At 40.6% G+C, this 24,109-nt stretch overlaps 1 protein-coding gene across 2 annotated transcripts in view; it reads left to right on the forward strand.

Moving 5' to 3' along the window:
• Positions 1-235: 235 nt before the first annotated feature.
• The window catches only part of LNX2 (ligand of numb-protein X 2), a 59,868-nt gene continuing 35,994 nt past the window's right edge, over positions 236-24,109 (forward strand). The window contains exons 1-3 of one of the 2 annotated variants that reach the window (XM_085062371.1): positions 236-466; positions 21,397-21,437; positions 22,241-22,408. The gene's annotated coding sequence lies outside the window, so the exon portion shown is untranslated. The remainder of the gene's footprint in view (positions 467-21,396; positions 21,438-22,240; positions 22,409-24,109) is intronic. The other variant, XM_085062362.1, reaches the window with a different exon arrangement.

The following is a 24,109-nucleotide window of genomic DNA, read 5'->3' on the forward strand; positions in this document are numbered from 1 at the left end:
GCTGTTAGTCACGGAGCCCCCCGGGGATTGCTCCCCGGGCACGGCCGCGGGGCTCGGGAAGGCGGGGACAGCTCCGCGGGCAGCCCCGGACGGGCAGTGCCCCACCCGGCCCCTCCTCCGCCCCAGCCCCGCCCGCGCTCCCCACCGCTCCGGGCTCCGCACAGCCGATCAGGCGAGCGGCGGGGACACCCCGGCCCGGGGCTCCGCCGCGTCCCGCCCCGGCCCCGCTGCCATAGGCTGCGGCACGCCCGGCCCCGCGCCCGGGGCCGCCGCCGGAGTGGCGGAGCTCCGCTGTCACTTGGGCCGCGCCGCTGCCCGCGGCGGGGGGCGGAGGCGGGAGCACCGGCCCGGCCCGGCCCGGCGAGACACGTTCCCCAAGTGCTGCTGCCCGGAGTTTGCTTCCCGCAAGGCGGGGCGGGCGCGGGCGGCGCGGCTGAGGAGGAGAGCGCGGCGCGGAGCCGGCGCGGTGAGTAACTTCCCTGCCCCGCCGCGGCAGGGTTCAGCCCCGCTCAGCCTCCGGCAGCGGCGCCGGGGGTCCCCGCGGGGGCGGCGGGGCAGGGCTGAGCGGGGCAACAAGTACGGGAGCGGGGCCGGGGCCCGGAGTCGCCGTGAGGGAGTGGGGTGGGAGCTCGGGAGCAGCGTCCCCGCCCTGGAGCCCCCGGCTCGGCGGCGGGGCTGAGCTCGGCGGCGCTGCCCCTGCAGCGCGTCTCTGCGAGGCTGAGCTGTGGGCTCGGGTGCTGGGGACCCCCTCGGAAAGCGACTGGTTCTGGGTCCCCCGATACACCTATGCTGCTCTCGGGTGGCTTCATTAGAGAAGCTTCTTCCTGGGAGGGAGTCAGATTACTGTGTGCGGGGGAGGCAGAGGAACAGCTGCGAGCGAACCCCTGCTGCAGGAGCGGGTTTCAGGTTGTGTGTTTTACAGCTGCGCCAGAGCAACTCGGGGCTGGCTGCGAAATGCCGCTGGAGTCCGTGGGGTTGGCAGCTATTTCCAAACGCTCACGCGAGTCCTCGGTGCTCTGAGCCACGCTCCCTGCTTTCCCCCCTCATTTGGTAGTTCTTAGCACTGAAAATGTGGGTAGAAAACTTTTTGTCTTTTATACTTTTGAAAAGGCATGCTTTAAAATTGTCATTGCTCTTGACGGAATCATAGTGCTTGGTCAACTAACTGAGAAAATCGTTCCTGGAGCTCTGCTAGTGGTGAATCTGGTAGTCCCTGGTGGCTTTTCGTACCGTGTTCTTAATGCATAGCGCTGATTGTTTACTTCTCTAGAAATCCACTATTAAGTACTTCTGAGCTTCCTTTAATTCCCCTTTTAATTACATGATAGTAGGGGTTTGGTTTTTGTCTTTGTGCAAAGTAAAAAATGTCTGTTAGGGATTATCTTTGGACTACATTTGATAGTCTCTGGAAATAAATTTCCAATCATAAATACTTTTGAACTTCTGTTCAGAAGAGAAACCGGTCTGAGCTGGACTCCCATTAAATAAACACTTTGAATTACTGATTTTATTTTTTTATTCCTCTACTCAGTTCTTCTGGCTTCGCAATGCTCTATTCTAAGCTGCAATCCAGCAGCAGATCAAGGAGGCTTAGGAAGAAACATCAGATGGTTTTGGTTAGTGTCCCTACCATTTGGAAAATAAACATGCTAGTACCATATGCTGCCCCGACTTTATTAAAACAAATTTGCTCAAAATGGAAACAAGCTATATCAGTGTACTTGCTAGAACCATAAGACTTAATAGGAGTCCTTTATAATTACTCTCTTTTTCTAATTATCAGGTCAATGAGTAAGGAATCCTCTTGCCTGAACACAGTGCAATATAAAATTATTAACTTCAGAGTCAGCAGGCTGCAAAGAACACTGTTGTGCCCAAATAGATTTTTTTTCATTCAAAAAAAGGTTGTAATATTATGTTTTAAAGTGATTGTACTGTTGCAATTCAAAAATCTCTGGATATTAAAAAAAGCTCATAACTTTGCAATGAGGGTTTTCAGCACTGAATTTCTAACTGTGCTCATCCTTAACGTTGCTTAGTGACTTCAGCGAGAGGGAGCACAGGGCCTTGGACTCAGGTCTGAGATTTGTAAACATGATATCTTTTCCTAACACTGCGCCTGAACTTTCTGTTACCAAAACAACAAAAAAATGCGACAATTTAGAGACAAAACCTTGCAAGAGGAATGTAAGCTGCTGATTGGGTGAAAAGATACTGTTCTCCTGAGACAGGTTAAAAAATAAGCTCACTGAAACCTGTCCTGCCAAAAATGGTATTTTGACATTGCAACATTCAGCTTTTTTTTTGGTGTGTGCTCTCATGGAAGCACTGATCACCTCAGTGGAAGTTTCTTTTCTTGTAAGCCTTTACCAATACTGAGTGGCCTCAATCTTGGTATATATTTATTGGCCTGTATTACTAAAAAACAGCAGAAGTTTGTTAGCTACTAGTTAAAGCTGCATACTTGAAAATACGCCGACATATCCCCTTCTTCTTTCATCTCATTTTTCTGTACTTCTAAAAAGTGTTAGTATATTTGAAAGCAACTGGGAAAAAGCTATACCAACAATATCAAAGTGAAATGTGTAAAGAGTTGATGTGTACTAGATATTGAATTAATATAAATTATTGCCTCACCTCAGCAAAACATTGCTTGTTTAAAGAGTTGCTAGACATTAAGATCTGTAACTATTAAAAAAACAACATTCTTTAGGTGTTAAAATGCTCCCTGGTGTAAAAGGCACCAGAGGAAGCTGGTTGCCTATTTGATAAGGCAGTGGCTTGTCTCTGAAAATTCTTTGTTGATTTGGTTTGCAGAAGCATTTTTAATGTGACACCATTGAATTGCATGCTGCATAATTGCTTTATTAGGTCAGTGGAGTTTGTCCTTTAGAAATTGTAGTGAGTTTTGAAGATGAAAATGCTTTTAAATATTAGTATTGTTATATAGTTGATAGGTCAAAGTTTCTATGGAGCAATAAAAATTAATAATATTATGGAATGTGCTTTTTGTGTTTTTTTGGTCCTAATTCTGCAGATATTTGTGCTTGCATATGCCTAATTTTAAACATCCAAGTATTTCTTTTGGAATTAGAGGCTCTGTTCTTAGGCTTAATGTTAAGCCTGCATGTAAATGTTTTCAGGGTCAGGATTTATGTTCGCAAATTTCATGGGCTAAACCTCTCATGTGTTTTCATACTGACTGCTCTGTATTCTGCATGAGATAATGTAGGTGGCAGACTGGGGGATGGTCTGCACCTCGACACGTGTGGAGATACCCCCAGCCTTGCTGTTGTGTTACTGGGGGTATCAGTGCTGTACCCGACCTGACTTCATCCTTGCAATGTGCTCTGCAAAACTGCAGGCGTCTATTTTATTTCTGAAGTGCTTTAGTGATACCAGAGATGTCAATTCTTCATGTTCTTGTAGATGCTTATTTCCACTGATGTCAGTTTTGCAAGTAATTTGGGGGCTGGAACAGGAGGGGAATCTCTTGCAGAGTCTCTCCTGCTGAGCTGTGTGTTAGGTGGTGAATACAAAAGCTAAAGTATGCAGCTGTTTAATATAAGGCCAGATAACTTGTGAACATGCAAAATTTCAAATTATTTTGCATTTTTGCAATTTTTCCATCCAAATAGTGGGAACCATTTTTATTTTAGACATGAGAACTTATAGCTCAATATTTGCAGTGTCATTTTTGCTTCAAGTAAGCAAGTTGATACTGCTCTGGAGCTGTAGCATTTTGTTAAGAACGTCTAGAATTTTCTCACTGTCATCACAATAAACCAAACCAAATTGGGTAGGAGAGTAATTGTTAGATTATAAATGAGTCAGATCTATGTTATATGGAAGGTAATTTTTACCCAGGAAGAGTTGGTTTACTTTGGGATGGAGTCACAGATGTTTTATTTTGCCTGGCTGTTTTTCCTTCGTTCCACAGAGAGGAATCATTGAGTCATCATAGAATGACTTGGGTAGAAAGGAACCTTACAGATCATCTAGTTTCAATCCCCCTTGGAAAGGACACCTGCCATGGGACCAGGTTGCTCAAAGCCTCATTTTGGAGGAGGTGGTCTTTGAATATTAACCAGCATTTTTGGGCTCCCCTTCCCTCAAAGGCATTATCCCATGATACTCAACCAAGCAGATCCCTGAAGAGGCTAGTCTGCTTTCCTGTAGCCATGGGTACTGAGCCTGCTATGCTCCCTGCTCGCTGCCCTAAGGTTCTCGAGCTCCACCATTCCAAGGTCACTGCAGCCAAGGCTCCCCTCTAGCTTCACATTTCCTACTAGATCCTCTTTGTTGGTGAGAACAGGGCTCAGCATAGCATCTCTTCTTGTTGGATCTTCTGTCATTTGGAAGAGGAAGTGGTTTTGTACTTCACTGGAGAGATTTGACACACTTAACCACTGTTTGATGGGCTGTACAGAATTTTTCAGAAGAATCCTTGTTTGTAGAACAAAATGCAATTTGCTCAAGTAGTGTATCCAATACATGAACTGATCTAATCTTAAATGTTGTAAATGGTAGTAGTAAGTAGTTCTAGGTAATGAAGCAGAACAAACTATGACTTATTTATCCTTTTTCTAGCAAAAGAGCACAATGAAAAACGGCCCATGTTAAAGGAGAGCTCATATGTGTCTGGGCAAAGGGAGGCACCTAGGATTTGCAGAAAGGCAAACCAGGACTTTTGGATTGGGTTGCCTAGAGTGATGTAGTGCTGTCAGATATTATTCTGCACAGTGGAGAAAAATGAGCTACGAGCTTCCTACTTCTGCTTTGTACATTCCTTGCAGTGGGAGTGATTTTGAAGTGTGACACAGGCTGTGTTCCCCAGCCGCTGAGATCACACTACCACTGCATGTTCCCATGACCTTCTCCAAAGAGGTTGCACAAGCCCAGTGGAGGATGTCAGGATGCTGGTGTTGTGCATTCCCAGGGACTGGCTCTTTAGAAAACAATTGGGAATAAGCACAGTTTATTACTGGGTTCAAGTCAGTGTTCTTAAATGCTGACACTTTTATTCACTCTTGCAGTTTTACTCATTGTGTAGATTTTTGTTATATTCTTTGCATGCAATTTTTGCTTCAATCTGAGCTCTCTGCCATAGACAGCCCTCTCTTAATGCAGTGTCATTGTCAAAAACTGTGACGCCAAAAGACCAAAGAATACCGGTGATGGAGGATTTTAAGCTCTTACCTTCCTGTGGCTTTCTTTGTTCTTCAGATTCATGCTAATCCTTGCTTTGGAGTTCACAGATAACAAAAAGAAAGCTGGTGCAGCAGAGGTTTTTGGCATAACAGAAAAAAACTGAAAATCAACCAGAGCTAATGGGGGCTGACTTGTGTACTGAAACCAGTTCGTGGAAAGTGATTTTCCATGGTTGCTGTCTTGTGCTTGGACAAGCTGTCATGTTCTGCCACAGGAATGTTATGTTTGCTTTGAAAGGACCAACCCAGGAGGCTTTTTTTATGGTACAAAGCAACGTTTCAGAATCCAGGGATGTTGTGATTTTTCTGGCTATCAAGTTTTGGTTTGCATTCCTGAACAAGGTTTTAATTTAAAAAAACAAAACAAAAAAATCTTGGCTGTTATCAGTGACCCACGTTTGTTGGTGCAGTTTACTTTGTCATGAAGTGAATGTGCTTTTGTCTGCATACCTCGTAGTTCCCAGACGAAAGGAGCTCTATCATAGTGGCAGTGAAATAGGGCCTCCAGTGGGGGTTTCTGTGGCTATGGCCATGTCATCCCAATAATTCCTCTAATTGACCAGCAAAACCAAAACTACAAGAAGCCCATAACCCCTACAAGGCTCTTAAGCTGACCACATTCTGACTTCAACACAGCTGGTTCTTCCACTGCCGTCAGTAACAGCCTGTGCAGAACAGCACCTTCAGAAGTCCATCTTATGGCCAAGTAACCTCCAGCTAAAGCAAGTCACATTTCAGGGAGGATGCTGGAGACATGAGTGTCTGGATGTGCCTCATGGATGGTGCACTGAAATCTGCTATAGATTAAATACTTAAGTATGGATCTTACTAAGTTGCCTCTACATGTTTGGAGGTTAAAAGGTACAGAAAAAGCCCAAACCAGTTACTACTATTGACACGTCATGCAGAGGAGATTCCTTATTGTTACTTCCAAGCTCATGCATTTATTTACCAGTGGCCTACCCTTCTTTGTCTTCTTCTCTCTTCTAAGTGATTCTATTGCCCTGCCCCATTTAATCTTCTCTTACATTGCGTTTTTAAATGGAGTTGTTTAACATTTGTTTGTAACCAGAATGAATTAACGATAAGTGAAAGCTGATCGATGCATCACAAGACCACACAGATCCCGATGTGTTGTGTAAGCGTTCTGATCGTGTTTGAAGAGTTTTCCATAAACCCTGTCCCCATCAAACAGCTCTAAGTACCCTTGGCACAGCACGTGTGTACCACAGCTCTCAGCCACACTCCTCCCCGGGGGCTGCCCCAAGTCTGAATTGAAGCTAAACTTTGTTAACTTCGTTAACTTTGAAGTTAAACTTGTTCTTTAAACTTCTCGAAAAACTTTTTCAGTCAAGCTTCTTTTAGAGCAGGTTGATGGGGGTTTCCTTCTGTCTGGCCTCTTTTTCCTGTTTTTATGTCTTGTTTGCTCTGGAGCAGTTTTCTCAGCATTTTATTGTTACTGACAAGGTAATGAAGGCTCACGTAGTGAATTAGTAAAATAGTTCTTTCCTGCCTTTATGTTAATTAAAAATTAGTACAAGTAAATTCCTAGACTATTTTTACGATTAGTCCACTGCTAAACTGTCATTTCCGCTTCAAATGAAGATTGAAGGTTTAAAATTCACAGGGTTTTCTGCCTAGTATTAAAGCAGTATTGAATGCCTTTAGATTTTAGGTTTGCTTCTTAAGTATTTTAATTCCTTTTACATGTTAAAGGTACAGCTAGACTCATCCAGAGTCTATTAGGCTAAAAATATAGATATGTTTGTGTACTTGTGAATCTGTCATGCATTTCACACAAATGTCTTAAAACTGTGTGTAAGTTAGGTCTGTATGTACATTGCAAAGCCTCATAAGGATTCAGTGACAGCTGCCAAATGTGTTCCTTTTTGAAATTACCAATAAAAAAGATATCTTTCCACTTTGTCTGGCAAAGCAACTATCATCTTCATTCCTGTTTTCTGGGGGGTGGCTCAGCATGTCTGCTCAGCACTGATAATTTATACTCTATAGCTGAAAGTGACACAAGCTCAACCAGGCTTCACCACATGTACAGCAGCAAATATACCTGTCGTGGTATATTTATACAGTGTGGAATGATCCTGCATAAATAATCCTTATGGATTTAGTTGTGTGGAGGGTTTTTTCCCCTCTTTGAAATCCATTTTGACTGTAGCTGCTGACTTACCTATTGAATGTGGCTCTCCTGCTTTTTGCAGGGAAAATAACTTTGCAGTGAAGCAAAAGTGAAGGTGATTCAGTGGTGGTAAAAAGGAGAATCAGCAGCACAGCTTGTCTGAGCACTTGACCTGAGCTGTCTTGCCGTGTAAGCAGAAAAAGAGAATCTATGGGAAAATTAACACTAAAGTGAGTGGTAACACAAGATTTTGAGTTACTGGAGTGTGAAATGAAAACTGTTAACAGTCCTTTCTTCTGCAGTAAGGGATGTGTGCCATTGACTAGAGAAATGCTGTAGAAGTGTAATGCTTTCCTAACTCATATTTTGAAGAGTTTGAAAAGCTGTGAAGCCAGGAAATGTTCCTAAATGTTGTGCTGTTACAAAGGCGAAGATGCTTGACTAGGAACTTCTGGGTACAGCTTGACTTGTTACCTTCTACAAACAATCAGATGTGGATTTCACAACAGGTATCTCTAGCCCTTAAGTAAGCCTCAAGTTCAGTGAAGACAACTTATTTCACACAGTAATGTCGTCAATATTGTGCTGAGATTTTTATTTTTGCCTCATGTTGTCAAAGAGGAAAGAGTTATGTTTCAGCTGATATTGATTTTGAGGATAAAGAAGATGGTTTGCTCTAAAAGTGCCCATAGAGGTGAGTCTGTCTATACCTGAAAACCTGCTAAGTAGTCTAACTTGGTATGTAGGAGAGAAGAAACTTCTCACTACAATGCACCTGTGTGTGTTAGGAGCAGTTGCTACCATGTGTGTACCATTTTTCAGGTGATGTATCACATGTTGAGTCCTATTTAGCCATCCCTGTAGCTTGACTATACAATTGAATCCATGGTGGTGACTCCATAGGGTCCTCCCTTTATGGGCATGAGAGTCCTTTTGCCTACTTCTGCTCCCAAGAAAGTCACTGAATTCAGCACAGTTATGATATGGTTATAGCAAAGCATCCCTGATGAGCTTTCTTTGCTAAGGCTCAATAGCTGCTTGTACAGATCTGGTTAACATTCTGCGTGTCGTTGAACTTTACAAATATGTGTATATATATAAAACTAATTTCTGTATGTAAAGAAATAAAACAGCGTAACAAGGGAAAGAACAAACCCTGTATTTTCTCATTTCTTTATTTTCTCCTTTTTTTCTTTTCAGATCTTAGAAATCCTTCCACATTTAGCTCTAACATTAAGTATTTTTATGGAAGAATGGAGTAGAAATACACTAATGAAAGACATTATAGAAATCTGATCCAGTATGTTTTTTACCAATTTAATTATTGTTCAGTTCTGTAGTTTTTACTTTTTAGTTGTGAAGTAAATACTCTTCAGATGCCATCAGCAGTTATAGCAGTGAGGAGCTGCAATAATGTGTTGTTTAAATAGAAGAGCGGCACTGTTAATTATCAACACTGATTATAGAAAATGTCATGAACAGTTTATGGGTTTCATTGCAGGGATTTTCATATAAATCACCACACCAAAACTTTGGAACACAGTAAATGAGTGATGGAAAAATAGTAACCTTTTTAAGATAGGAGTTATTTTCTTAATTTTCCAGCTGATGAGTAAATATGAAAAGAAAGACATCAAATTGCTTTTGCTATCATGACGTATTTTTCTTAGTCCACAGGTTGTTCTGTTCTTATTTAATAATAAACTTACTCAGTTTTCTGACATAAAATTATCCTGCTTCTCGAATTTGAAATAAATTGGGAGTAATTAAAAGTGGAATAATCAAGCAATCATTTAATCAGAATTAAAACTGTATGTAAATATATTTCAGTATTTATCTATAAATTGTGTTTCAATATAGTGATAACAGTTTTTATTAGAAAAAGTGCTCTGATTTAACATGAATTGACAAGGATTAGGATTTAATAGTAAATTAATTACTGTTTCCTGTTTGGGGGGGTAAATACTTTCCCCAAAGGTTTTGCTTTTAATACTACCATCTTTTTTCCCAGATGTTCTCGAATACATTCTGCATTGTTTTAAAACAACTCTAATCTTTAATACGATTATCTGTAAATTTCCTTTGTTTACTGAGGGATTTTTTCAGATTATCAAATCATTTTATACACAAATCCTCCTTTTCTTGGTGCATACCGTAACTCTCCATTGCACACCCCAAATGAAACCAAGTGACATCAATTATTGATGATTACCGTGCCTCCTGGGAAGTGAAATCAAGTCTCTGGTTTCAGTTCAGAATTTATTTCCAACACAGGGTAATGAGAGCAGGTGCAGGGAGACACCAGAGCGTGTGCATTGATTTGCAGTGTAAGCATAGGCAGGTTACTTACAAGTACATGGGACTGATGAGAGAAAATAGTTAGAGCTGGAGTTGTCATTGCTTTTGAAGAACTTAGTCCGTGTGTTTTCCTTCTACCCACACACCAGAATGAGCAGAGCTTTTTTTTTTCTCGTCATGCTGGTAATATTTCATGACACTGGCACATGTGATAGCATTTAACAAGAGGGGAGAGCCCCTCTGTCCCAGTTCTTCATCCCACCTGAATGTGGCCTGATTTGATTTGCACTGACTCCATCAGGCTTCACAAGCTGAACCTGTACTCCTTATATCTCATGCACCAATAACTGTCTTTCAGTGGGATTCCCTAAGTGTGAAATTAAGCAACCTAACGGTGGAAATATGCTTATGCATCCCTCATCCCCTTTGTGTCTTTTCTTTGCATGGGATTGGGTTGTGGGGGAAAAATGACTTCAGAACAGAAATAAGCAACTGAGTTACAACACAGGTTCAGGAGAAGACAGGAAAAATAGAAAGGCAGTGGATAAGCCAAAACATGCCATTGCTTAATTTTGTTAATTAGCTACATGTAATATAGCTACTTGTAGGCATTGCTACATGTAATTTTTGACCTTGTCTTTTTAATGCAACAGTTGCAGCAACTACATAATTAGAAAAATCCTTATAGCTTTTGAGGTTTAGAAGGAGCTGTCAATACTGCCTGAGCTACAAGACAGCTTAGAGACAGTGGAAAACCTTATTATCCTATAGGGGAAGATTAGTCTGCTTGATTTTTTTCTGGATGACAAAGTAATGAGTGAGGATTTGGGTCCAGACATATTTCTCTCGGTGCAAGTTCTTTCCAATGCTGGCAGCCCCTCATGGGCCTGCCTGCCTGGGTTTCCCTGCAAAGCATTCACTTTTGTGTGTTGTTCTGGTGAGCTGTCTTCAGGCTTTCTGAACAACAGATAAAAGAAGGGAAATACACATCTTTTTTTCCAAAACCCAGTGTGCAATTTCTTAAGGCAGAGCAAGCTGTGCAGGCATATAAGCATTTCTCATGTTTGAGGTTGTCAGAATCTGTTGTAGGGAACAAGGTCGGATATTCATACAAGCGCCTGATGTTTCCCCATCAGGACTGCCTCTCCAGCCTCAGGATTCAGGAGTTCCAGCTCCAGTGTTAGGGAGGAGTAATAAGTAAGCAAAAGAGGATGCGTCTTCAAAGGACAAATCAGTGCACTGAGAGCTTCCCGTGTTGGCAAAAGCCTGAGTAAGCAGGTGGGGCTGGCAGTGTGCCCTGAAGGTTAATGCAGTCGGTCACCAAGCTGGAGGGGGAGGCAAAGCCCTCCCTTCTGTCGGGCTTCTCAAAAAAGGTGCTCTGAACAGCCTTCTGGCTGCTGCCTCTCATTTCACCTTGGGTGCTGGGAGAAAGAAATGGTAGCTAGGACCATAACAATGCAAGGCTAAAAAAACCCACCCAAAAATCAATGTATGTAGTATCGATGGCATTTAGTACCGTGTTGGTTTCTTTGGTGAGCTCCAAGCAGTAGCAGGGCCAGTGTTTCCTTTCTTCTGCAGCAGAGCTGCCCCAGTGGGCTCAGAGGCTGCTGCCCGCCCACCAGCTGCCCCAGCTGCCTGCCTGCTGCGCTCGCTGGGGTTTTATGGGGCCTCTGAGGCTATTCCTGGATGTCAAGTCTATATTAGAGAAATACTGACAATTTTTTTTAGTGCTAATGCAGAAGAGATCTAGCTGAGCACAGACAGTGGTATTGTTAATTTTCCAGGCTGTTGCTATCTTACTCTCAGCCATCCCTATAGACATCCTTAGCATTTTATGTTTCCTCTCTAATGGCGTGAGCCAGGATGTCATAATATTCAAAATCAAATGTAGCGGAAAATATAATAAATTAGAGTTGGGCTAGCAGAGTAATTGAAGAATAAACTGAATTGAAACTGAACAGGATTGTTATGAACTGATTGCTATTCACAAAATGCACCAGAGGAGTGTGACTTCATGTAGATTTACTATTGATGGCAGCATTTCCTAGACGGCTGTTGGCAATAAAGAAATGAAAACGGTGTGAACTTTTGGGTTAGTACCAGAACATAATATTGCAGTAAAGGAAAAGTACTGTTCTTGTTACAGTGCAAATTAATTCTGGAAGAAAAAATTTCTTCTGTTTTATTTATTTATTTAAGATGTTTACATGTATTTAGAAATTCTTGAGCTTATGAAAAGGGAATGCAGGCCTTGGCATGGCAAGAACTAAATTTTGCCTCACATCTTAATGTAATTCTATTGTAATAAACTACTTAGGAAATGTAGCAATAGAGTGGATTCCTTTCAATTCAGAAAATCGAGTTTAAGGACATTTGATGTCCTTATGGAATTTTTAAGTTGTTTGCCAGGACAGTTTTACAGCAGATAGTCTGTGTATTTTTCTTTGAATAGAATTTTGTATTTTTTATTTCATTAAAACCATTTTATTTCATTATCCATACCTAAGAGATTTTTAAAATAACCCTTCAGCCGTGATGCTAGTAGAGATAAAGGGAGAGGGCATAAGAAGATCTTGATTTGTGAGCTACAAGTTAGCTGATCTGAGCCCTGTGTTTTTCTGTTCTCTTGAAATGTGAAATGAGATAGTGCTAGTGAAAGGCACCCTGAAGGGTTGCTCATACAATCAGAAGCCCTGGGAAAGCCTGTGGAAATGCAAGCAGTCAGTAGCAGGTACTTGCTAAAAGATAAGTGTTGTCTGAGCTGCTGGATTGAGGAATCAGCGTGGGCTGTATGAGAGCAGGCCCTGTGCTGAGGCTGACCTGTCAGTGTTGAGGTAGTCAAACGGCTGTGCAGATAAATTTACAAACCACACCAGACAATACTTTATTTTCTGCTTATTCTAATTTTGATAATGCAAAAGAAATTTTCTAAGGACAAGAATTTTGGCAGCAATGATCCAAGCTCAAGGCAGGCCCCTGCTGCTTTCAAAATTATGTGCTGTGGTGGAATACCAGCAAATGGAAGGGCTGTTCAGTGGTAGAAATCAAACAAGCCTTTGGTGGCAGTGAGGATGGAAGGGAAAAGAGCGATACTACTGCACCAAGAGAATTAATTTTGTAGTAATAAGCAATATGATTTATTTAATTGAATGCTTTCAAGTTTAAAGGTTTAAGTTATATTTATATGTGAAATGGTATTGTTTATTTTTGTTATTCTTGTAAAATTTAAATAAGGTTCTCTACCAGGAATGGTAATGAAATCCATTTGATTTTTAAACTAATACTACAGAATAATAAAAAAGGCAGCTCTTGTGAGTTAAATACTTGAATATATACAGTAAAGTTTAGCATTATTAAACTAATTCAAAGTGCTGTTAAATCCCTTAATTTAAATTACTTCACTGTGCCATGACCTGATGGAATTAGAAATTAATCTAGAAGATGCAATTAATAGACTACTTATATCCCTCATGTAATACTTAAAATGAATTATTTTTCTGTGTGTATTTTGATCACTTAATAACTTATCTCCTTGCGTCCATCCCACACCCCACAGAGGTAGTCTGAGGGATCACCCCAGGCGGGAGGAAGGCCAGCTACTGCCTGTCCTTCAGGGCTGACTGGGGAGATAGTGAGGGCCAGTTTCATAAACAAGCTGCAGACCACCTGGGCTCTCTCTGCAAACTTGTGTAGGAGAGAACTTGGGAGAAGGCTGTTATGAAGGAAAAGATAATCTTCCTAACAGTAGGGGGGAAATAGGCAGCATTTAACCCACTCAAAAAGAAACAAGCAGTACAGGAATTCCTACAGGAAGATTTTGAGGAAGGTAGTCTTCAAGATCTAGTATTTCTGCTTGCTGCAATGGGAAGTTCTGATATTTTGTGAAAAATTAAGAGCTTTTCAGTGCTAGTGTGGACTTGTCGTTTCTTTCCACCTGTCCTGCATCCCAGGTGACTTTTGATGAGTTACAAAACACTGCTTATCTTTGGGAGCTTTCCCTAGTGGAACACACCACTTGTAACAAGTATATGTATGGTTAAGGTTTTTTCCTAGCTCTGGTCAGTCTCTTTCCTAATGCTTCTTACCTCTTTAACTTTGCACATAGAATCTCCATATTATGGGTAGGCTCTCACTGCAGGTAAAACCACTTGAGGAACTTTGAGTGCAGTGATTAGGGAGAAATATAATGGGTAAATGGAGTTCTTTCAGAGATTTATGGAGCACGATTTTCTTTCAAAATACATTTGTGGCATGGAAGTGTTTCTGATAAAGTTCATTTCAGTAGTAAACATTAGAAACAACTCAGTTTGAGCAGTCCAGATTGTTTTGGAAGCTTCAGGCAGTTGAATGATATATTAGAATTTTACCAGTATGTTTTCTATAACATTTAGAAGCAGAAAATTTAAACCATTTTCAGCGGGTGAATGCATCTTGGAAGCATGGAGCAGTTACCATGATTAACCATTGGAAAACAGTGCTGTACTCAATTCTGTAATAATGTGCCTAAAAGTCCTTCAAGGACCAAAGGGAGTACTAACAAGGAACCCAAAGGTGCTGTTGCTGGGGTATGGAGCACAGGTGGTACCCAGGATGTGCCAGTTTCTGATGTGAATGCTTTCAGTTAACACATGAAAGCTGGAAGGACTTTAAAAAGAAAAAAAGTTTAGAAAGAAATATTAGAGGCTTCTTTATGGTATTTATTCAAGAACTCTTCTTTCCTCATCTGATTGATAAGTAAACTATAATGCATAAAAGTAATAGGAGCTTTCATCATTTTAAAAAGATGTTTACAGATCTGGTGCCATCACTGATGGGGAGCTAATCCAGCTAGGTATGCCTGCTAATGGTTTGCTGCAGACTGAGTAAATATCATAAACACTTAACGATAGGAAACCCTCAGGAACAGTAAACATGACCAGCTAATACCACTAGGTAAAGATTTCACTGTTGAATGCAGAATTGCAGAAATCTGTATTTAATGTGAACTAATTTAATGTGAACTAAATGTGTATTTCATGTGTATTTAATGTGAACTAATCACTTCAGGTAGTTATCTTGTGCAGTGATGCTGTTGGGATCAGCCTTTAATGCTACAATTTCTATTGAGGAATGCTTTTCCTGTATTAGGTGGGAAGGGAGACAATACTATGTAAAGTCATTGATGTCATTGCATGATAAGGCAGGATAAGGCTGATAAGGCAGGACCGGTGGGACAAGAGATCTGAGACTGATGTACAAGGCAGCCACATCCATCCTTGTGCACCCTGCTGCTGTGGTGGTGTTGGACTGCTGAGGATCATTGTATGGTATGTTGTTGAATCCTTAAGGAAAGCCTTTTAAAAATCTGGCAATCAGCTTTGCCATGGAGACTTTCATGCCTGAAGAATCTCTTCAGTCTGTCATTTTAAACTAGTGTGCCCCAAAGCAAGTATAAATCACAGAATCAGAAAATGCTAGGGTGGAAAGGACCTCAAAGATCATCTGGTCCAACCTTTCTTGGCTCTTTCCAGCAAAAGCACAGCCTAGACAAGATGGTGCAGCACCCTCTCCAGATGCATCTTGAAAGTGCCCAGTATCCAGGAATCCACCACCTCCCTGGCGACATTATTCCAATGGCTGATTGTCCTCATTGTGAAAAATGCTCCTTTTGTGTCCAATCAGAATCTCCACAGAGGTAACTTGTATTCATTACCCCTCATATTTTCCATGTTTCTCCTTGTAAGATAGGAGTCTCCAGCTTCTTTGTAGCCACCCTTTAAATACTGGAGCATGTTGATAGCGTCTCCCCTAAGCCTTTCCTCAAGACTGAACAAACTCAGTTCTCTCAGCCTCTCCTCATATGGCAGACTTTCCAGCCCTTTGATCATCTTTCCCCTCTGTGGGCCTTCTCCAGTTTCTCTACCTCTCTTTTGAACACTTCTAGTGTGTCCATTAGATAGGGAGATGAACAGCTCATAAATTCAGATGTTGCTCTGTTTCATGTTCAGTCAAATATACTTTGATGGTTGTAATGTAGCAGCACAAAGGCATTTTGAGTTTTGTGAATGCAAAAGGGAATATTAATTCCAGCTTTATCCCTGAAAAGTTCAATGAAAAAACCAGGGAAGAGTCTTTCACATGTTCTGGTACATTCTTTTCCTACCTTGGTAAGAGCTGCTTCTCTTTAGCCTTTATAAAGGATGTAGTAGCTGAAAGGAAGCTTTATTCATGTGAAAGTAAAGAAAGTGAGAAATTGCAAAATGAGTTTAGAAGCTTGTCAGCAGAGCTATTTCATAGGACTTACAGAGGATCCCTTTGTATGAAAGTGGGAGAACTACAGAAATAAACTAAGTCCGTAAATGAGGCGGTAGTTTGTTTGAAGTGGCATACCAGTAAAACTGGGGGTTTTTTTCCTCCCAGCTCTTCCATATTTCTGAAGAGAGCATGGAAAAAGCCCATCAGAAAAGTTCATATAGGTTAAAACCTGTCAGACTTAGAGATTATTGGGTAAAGGTATTAAATAAGTGGAGTATACAGTGACTCTGTCATGGGCAGTATGTTGTTCTGTTACACCTTACAAAGTTAAAATGTCTTGAGTTGAAAATGTGTTTCCTCATATTTATGCACAACATAGAACAGCACAATTGCTCAGCTAAATAAACAGGACATTTTCAATTATAAGGTGCCATTACCTTTGTATATTCTTGTCATTTATGAAATCAGTGGGTGGTTAATTAAATTGCTCCTTTGGACTCTCCTGAAGGCTGTGTATTAATTATATTTTAGTGGTGGTATGCACATTTCTCAACTTTTTAATGAGGATAAAAGTTGTTAACCTCTTCCTTTGGAAATACTTTTTTTTTTTTTTAAGGTTAGTATAATATGGGGGTTTGTGGTAGGTTTTTCTTTCTTTCCCATAAAATCTCATTATTCAGCTGCTCTTTGCAATCGTGTGGCATGCTCAGTTTAAATGAAATCTTAAAATGTTAAATTTCATGTTGCAAAGCACTACGAAAGCTGCAGAGTCTGTGTGTTAAACTCCATGTTGTTGGAGGGAATAGGTTCATCACTAGGGAGAACAGGCTTCCTTCAACCACTCAGGTCTTTCTTTTGAAGACATGGCTTCTAAAGGCACTTCTGGGGCTCACACCCAGAATTATTGTTCAGCCCGTTGGCTGAGCAGGCAGGTTTTGGCTGTCCTCCTCTGCTTTCATGAGTAGTAGGAGCTGTGCTGATGTTTGGGAGTTCAGAGGGAGGCTTGTGGCAGCAGGGCTGGGCTGGGGAGCAGCTTTCATGCAGAGTAAGGGCTGTGCTTACACCCCCTTCCTTTACTGTGTGGTGTTTCACCAAGCCGTTCTGTACAGCTAAGGTTCTCGTGGTAAAAATCATGGTATCTTAGCAAATGCCATTTCCAGCTATGACTTTAATTAATGACTTGTGCTGAAGGAAGCCTATGTAGGTGTAGTGTTGGTGTGCTCACACAGGAATACAGTAGTTGGGATTGGTTTGTGTTGGTTCTTCACCTGAAATGGTGCATTACAAGTAGATGTGAAAACCCAAAGAAAATGCCCCTTGCCTAGTGTAAATATTATTGACATTGTCATTTTAGTGCTGTTGGAAATGTTTCTAGCAAAGGTCTAAGTTTTCCTAAGTTTTCTGTCTTTGAGATACCATCACAGGTTTTAGTTCATAGGAAGGAGCAGAGCGGGCCTCACTTCTGACTGGACAATTTGTTTAACTAGTCTGATGGTCCTACCAGGGGTGATATCTCATCTAGGCTGTGCAGCTCTTCTGTGAACCAGAACAGCATCAGTCTTCTTCATTATGCTGTTTTTCCAAGCCTGTTTGTTTAAAGCCATGCTAAGCCAAGAAGAGTCAAGGAAAACAGTTTTGGTACTTTTTCATAGGGTTGATTTACTTTGCAGTCATGTTTTCTCTAGTGGAGAGTATTATAAAGGCCACCCTGAAGTCTTCTGAAGCATCCACTGAGACCTCAAACTGAACCCATTGCTGCTGGCGAGCACTTTTCTACTGCTCATTTATCATGGTGTTTGTAGATTTGGGTTTTTTTTTCATCCAGTTCATGGAACTATGTGAGGGAAGAGGATGGTCTTGAGGGATATGGTGGTTAATCACATTTAGCTGGTCATTGACTCTCCTGTATGAAATTTGTATTATGTCCAGTATAAGGGAAAAATAATACTAAAGTATTCAATTTGCAAGTGCAGTTACTAGACTTGATAAAAGCTGCTATGAAAGATAGTTGTTTGTGAGTCTGCAAATAAGCACAATTTTACAGTATTCAAAAACTCAGGAACTCGGTTAATTTGAAAGAAAACAATTTTTTTTCCCCTCCTTTCTTAATTGAGAAAAGTAAAGTAATTTCAGGATGTAAAACAGACTTTCTGCATTGAGTACGCCTCTAGTATTGAGATACTGAATTATAAAACTATACAGAAATTGAGACTTTTTCAGGAAGTATGTGCAGTTTTGAGAACAGTGTCAATCTTTCACTTTCATTTTCTTTTTTAAAAAAGCAGAATTTTCTTATAGGAGTGGAAGAAAGAAAAAGAATGTTACATAATCCAATTTGTTGTTTTCCTTGCAAACATTGTGCTGCTTTACATAATATTTACAGCATCCAGCATGACAGAGATGTGAAATGTCCTGTGAGTTTTGTAAAGCCACTGTAGGCACGGAATTGCTGTAAGGATTCCTGTGTGGGTCATCCCCACGCACGCTCGCCGGGTGTGCTTACAAAACTGTGATGTGCTACGTGGAGTAGCAGCATTTCATTATGCATTCATGAGAAATTGCTGGTGACATTTTAGCCTGCAGTTAATTTTAATGTTAAGTTTAGGTTTTGAAAAGGACACAGTATAAAGGGAGCGCCTGCAGATCTTTTACGCTGGCTTCTGCTCCGGTTAGTATTTGCTGAGCCACAGCTGTTAGGGCTTCACTCATATTCGCGTGAGGTTAGGTGATTAATTTACTGCTTTAAGGGAATCAAACCCCAAGAGCTGCCTCGTGGCTTTAGGAGGAACTGGTTCTGTTTTAGTTACCCTTTGATGAATGAGTTTGGTGTATACCAGCATGCCAACAAGCTTTTTCCTTGGAGTTCCCTGTTGTCATGTGATATCCCCTCCTCCAGGAGACCAACAGTATATTCTTCTTTTCCTGTTGGGCAGGTGTTCTTAGTCCCCTCCTCACCTCCACTGGGATGGAAGGCTAAGAAACGTAGACTAAAAAGGTGATGAAGGGAAGGGGCTGTCATGCTCTGTGTTGCAGGTTTTGTAACAGATCCTGGGTGCTGGCTGCCAAGGAATCGTACCAGGGTGTTTCCAGGGCTCTGGTCGGCATTTTAAGGATGCTCCTCTTCAGAAGCTGGGCGCTGAGTCCTTAACTGCAGGTTAGACCCCGTGGTGAGAATAACAAACAAGAAATGAGGGGGATGCTTTTGAGTCGGCTTGTTTCAAATGCATAGGCTATTCAAACATTAAGTGTCAAGTGAGTCTCTTTTGAATTAGCTGGTTTGTGTTTTTTGTTTATTTTTTCTTATTTTTCCTAGGCTTTTTCCTAAATTATATGGTTCTCTGGTATGTTTTGTTTTTTTGTTTTTTTTTAACAGGCTGATGCTTTTTAAAATATTGTGGTCAGGAATCTAGATTTCGCTTGACTAAATACAAAGGCTCTTTCTGATGATTTGTATGTATGTATGTGAATTTTTAAACATTAAAAAAAGTCTAGCTTTCCCCAGTTGTAAAATTCAATTTAAAAAACACATTACCTGAATTACGTGAGATATCTTACATAGTATCTTTGTAGTCAGAACGTGAGAGGAAGTGAAATAAAATGAAACATTTATGCAGATACAAGCAAAGGTCTGTGTACCTTCTGCCTGAAATTAAACCAACGTTCTCCTTTCTCATGGCTATTTGTATTATTTATAATTGCAAGAGATGTGTATTGAGAGGGTGGCTGGGAAATAAGCTCTTAAATGTGAAAGCTCTTTGGTCTCCTAGGATACGTATGTAGTAATAGTTGTACAGTTATCCATAAGGCTTTCCAATGGGCATCCTAGAAACTCTGTAAACTTCCAGGTAGCCTTTATTAACCACCTTGCAAAAAACAGGTTGCTCATTTCACTTGGCACTGTGCAGAGCATGCAGACTTTAAGTAACACAAGTTCTTTGATTAAGACTTTTTTAAAAATCAGGAAGGGATGATATGCTTCTGAAAAACAGAATAAGAAACTGAAGATCATTCAGGCATTTGTTCCTTCTATTTTTACTAAATCCATTTGCCTTCAGGATTTGTTGATGTGTAGATATTTTGAAATAATGCACTTAATGTTTTCAAGTGGAAATGTTTGTCCCAAATAATAATTCCCATTTTGCTGTTTCTCTAGGATCTGAGGAGGGGAAGGAAGGGGAGAGGAAAAATGGGAGAGCAAGTGAGGTGTCAGGTCTGGCTGTCAGGAGTTGTTTGTTTTTAACTGAAGATTGGAAATTGGTGGTGAATTCAGTGGTTCTGTTGGTATGTTTTCTTACCCTAAGCATACTGTGTATCAATGTTAACAATAATTATTTGGGATAAGGTTTTATAGCTACTTCATTTCACCCTTTGGCCTCCAGTTTTCCACAAGCTAGGAATCTCTAAGCCAAAGCACCCCCTTGGTTGCATTTGCAAGTCTGAACGGAGTTGGGAGGCAAGTGGAAAACGGGGGTCTCCAGCTAGCTGGAGCCTCAGCAGATGTGCTGTTCTCCAAATACATCACCTAGAAAAACCCCACACCTTTTATTATATATGGGAAAGCTGCAGTGATTTATTTTAATGTACTCAGTGGAAACAAAAAGAGTTTTTGTAAACCCTTTTCTGTTTTATGTTCCATTTAGTAATAAGTATTGGCTAAAGCAATACAGCATGTTTTAACAGCAGAGTATCAGTTCAGAATTTAACTTTATTGAAACTTATATTCAGTTAAACCAGTCTGTATGGACGAACAGTAAATCTGAGTTCATACATTTCTAGTCCTGAAGTTTACAATGGGAAGTGTATGCAAATTCCTGCCTTTAGCCAAAGTATGGTGTATTATTGCATTAGCTTTCTAGTGTAACTTCTTGGTTCCATGAATAGTTTTATCTTTTCCTACTTAAAATTCTCCAGCTAGGTTGGCCTTTTCATGACTCTGTGCTTCCCTGTATCTTTTTTATTTATGGTGTCAAGTTGCCTGAGGTATTATTTATTGGTTTTGTGTTCTCATCTCCTATGACTGATTTTAAGAGACAGTGTTGCTCGTAGTTGAGTCTGCTGCTCTTAAAGTAATTTGTCTCCTTTGAATGAAACTCCTACCATGTTCTTGTCTGGACTTTTGGTTTTCAGATTGTACACAGAAAGGACAGGATAAAGGCTTTTACTTACCCTGTCTTCCCACCTCCTGGTTCATTAAATTGAAATTACTAGCTTTTTTACTGTGAAATTCAGTGAAAATAAAGGCTGTTTTCTTACTGTAGTATTAAACAGTTCTTCACTGAAGTGTGAATAGTTGGGTTTCTGACGCAGATGCCTGTGTCTAGGTGGAAACGAATAACTATAGAGCAGGCTGTTGTTTGGGTGTTTTTGTGGGGGTTCCCTTATACTTCTCTGTATTAAAGCTTGATGCAGGAGGGACCCTTCTCAGGATAGTGTGCACTTTTCTTCTGAGTATTCCTTAGCTTTTTTAGTGACTGCCAAATGAAGATGACTTGTGGCATTGTCTGTTCCACCCACTAGACCCTGTTCCTGTGAGTCACTGCACTGCTCTGAACTCAATGGTAAGTTTGAGTTACTTCTTAAAACATCTGGGTTTTACGAACAGACAGTTTGCAGGTGAACTTCCAAGTAATTCCTTGAATCCCTGTTGGTGCTGATGGGAGCAAAACAGCTTGGAAGTATGCTATTTGCCAATAATCCCTTGCATGCTAGTGCTGTGGTGTGAAGCTAACCTGGCCTTATGAACACAGTAGCTACTGTACAAAGGGTAGGCAGGTGTCTACTGCCCCCCTGGTCCTTGTGTTGCATTTCTGGTGTCTCACAGTCTTTGTGCACAGCACTGCTCCCTTTTTGTGGGAAATAAATACATCCCATGGGAATGTGCATCCTTATCTTAGAGACACCATAATACTTTGGGTTCATTTGCACACCTCCCAATGCAGCAGGAGGGTTGTCTGTGGTGGTTTCTGGCTTTTGGACAATATAGCAATTTAAAAAAAAAGTTTATAAACTTTAAAAAAATGTTTCATGTAAGTATCTGGCATAAAACATGTGAAAGTGTTTAGTATGAGTTGGGAGTAAAAAAAAGTATGGAAATAAAAGATGGTTTGAATTTTTTATGTCTGTGAACCTAGCCTAACTTGTTGAGAAGTGCTTGGTTTGGGAAAATGAGGATTGTGGTTAGGGAGTGCAAAGAAGATGGATACTCCAGAGGGTGAGTCGTCTGCCTCTTAAAGACCTTTTTCCAAAAGCACTGCTAATGAAGTAATATCCTTCAAAGCAAGACTGGTATTTTAAAAGCTAGCTCTTAAGGGTTGAATACATAGAATAAATGAGGAAGTGAAAATTGTATCATCCCCCACAGAATCTCAAATGCAAAATTCCAGCCTGCTGAGAAGAGATTGGACAGGGAGGAGGAGGAGGAGAAGGTTGGCTCCTTCCCGATGTAGCATGTTTCTGCCAGCCTCTGTTGCTGCAACCATTTTGACCATGGATACAGAAAAGTGGTGCCTGAAGTTAGGAATCTGAACTGGTAGGCTCTTTTGCACACTGCTTCTTTACAACTGTCGTCCCAAAATGTGTTGAATTGGAATTCCCTGGTGATGTGAGTAAATGTCTTGTATATATTTTGTGAATTCATGGTTAAGTATCTTAAGAGCTGAAAGGCATTTTTCTTTCATAATTTCATGCCTTTGATTTTTTTAACAACTTGGGTTTTGTTTGCTAGATGAGTATAGCAGTTGGAGTCCTGATGCCTCCTCACCCCAGCGAACTTCTGAGCTTTCCCTCTATTTGCTTGTAACCTTCTGTGAGGACTTAACTCTCTTCTATTGAGCAGTTTTATTCTAATTTATTTATTGATTTATAGCTCTATTAATATACCTCTTCTATATAATTTCTGCATATGGCTACTAGTTTGATGTTTTACATAGTTGCTGTCACTTACCTGTTTCTGGTGTCATCTTTTTTCTTTTATTTTAATTTTTACTACTCACTTTGAAGGTGATGATTTTAATTCGTTTGCCTTTATTTAGGAATGTCAGTTTTTCTTAAAGAGAATGAGACTACTGAGGAAAGCGGACAGAAATGTTGTAACAGCAGTTTAGCTCTCCCTCCTCCACATTATTCGTTTTGCAAGGGAGAGTTAGGAGACTGCTGCTTAATATTTGGCCCCTGTCACTCATGTGAGGATGCATACCAGGGCCTGTTGGCCTGCTGTGTGTGTGTTACCATGCATCTTTGCTAACATTTTTCGCTTGAATCTCAAAGGACTGGTTTTTAACAGTGTTCCCACTGAAGTTGTTTCTTTCTGAGGACACACTACAGCAGCCAGACTTTGCACCTCAGGCAGGTAAAGAGCTGTACCATAGAAGCCTCCCTATGTAATAGCTAGTGAAGTTCTATTTTTTTAGTATGTGTATGTGTGTGTATGTGTATATATACATATTTTTTTAACATGCAATCAGCCAAACTAATAGGGAAAGCAATTGAAATAAACAGCTGGCAAACAAGGTTAGGGGATAGAGAAGTGTTTTTGAAAAAGTGTCTGGGTTTTTTTCATCCAACAGCTATTGTCTCTTCTCTTTCTTGGGGTCTGTGTAATTACAAGGGCTGAAGTGGAGAATATATGATTCCTACAGCAGGAATAAAAACAAATGCAGTCTTTGCTTCAATATTCTTTGTGTCTGTCAAATATGTGCAATCAGACTGGATTTTACATAGTCAACTCAATGTCCACTTCCTTTTCTGAATCCTGTCTGGAGGCCTCAGATCAAGCACTAGTCTACTGTGTATGTAAAAACCTGTTTACATACAAAGTATTTAAATGCGTTTTATTTAAGATAATATTTGTATATTTTAAGACTACAACTTCTAGATCTAACATGTTTTTATTATGTAAATTCTGCTGATGTGTGGAGCCATTTATTTTCAGTATCTGTACAGAGTACGTCTGTTGCAGTATGACAGGGAGCCTAACTGGAAGTTCTCAGTGTAAAGGTTTTAATTTCTGAAAAGCATCCTTCAAAATAACGTGGGGGTATTTTGTTCAAGTCATGTTCTGCCTTTTTTGTGTGACCAAAGCTGGGTCAGGCAGCTGGCTCTGAAAATAACCTTTTTACACACATCAGAAGGAAAGTTCTTCCTGGAAATTAACTGGAAATTAAGTTACAGCAGCCAAGTGAAATGTCTGCAGCAGACTTAATAGGGAGAGGCACAGCCATTGTCCTGAAGT

The sequence above is a fragment of the Lichenostomus cassidix genome, chromosome 1 (genome assembly GCF_008360975.1).
Source record: "Lichenostomus cassidix isolate B80296 chromosome 1, HeHo_3.0, whole genome shotgun sequence".
In the NCBI taxonomy this organism is placed as follows: Eukaryota; Metazoa; Chordata; class Aves; order Passeriformes; family Meliphagidae; genus Lichenostomus; species Lichenostomus cassidix.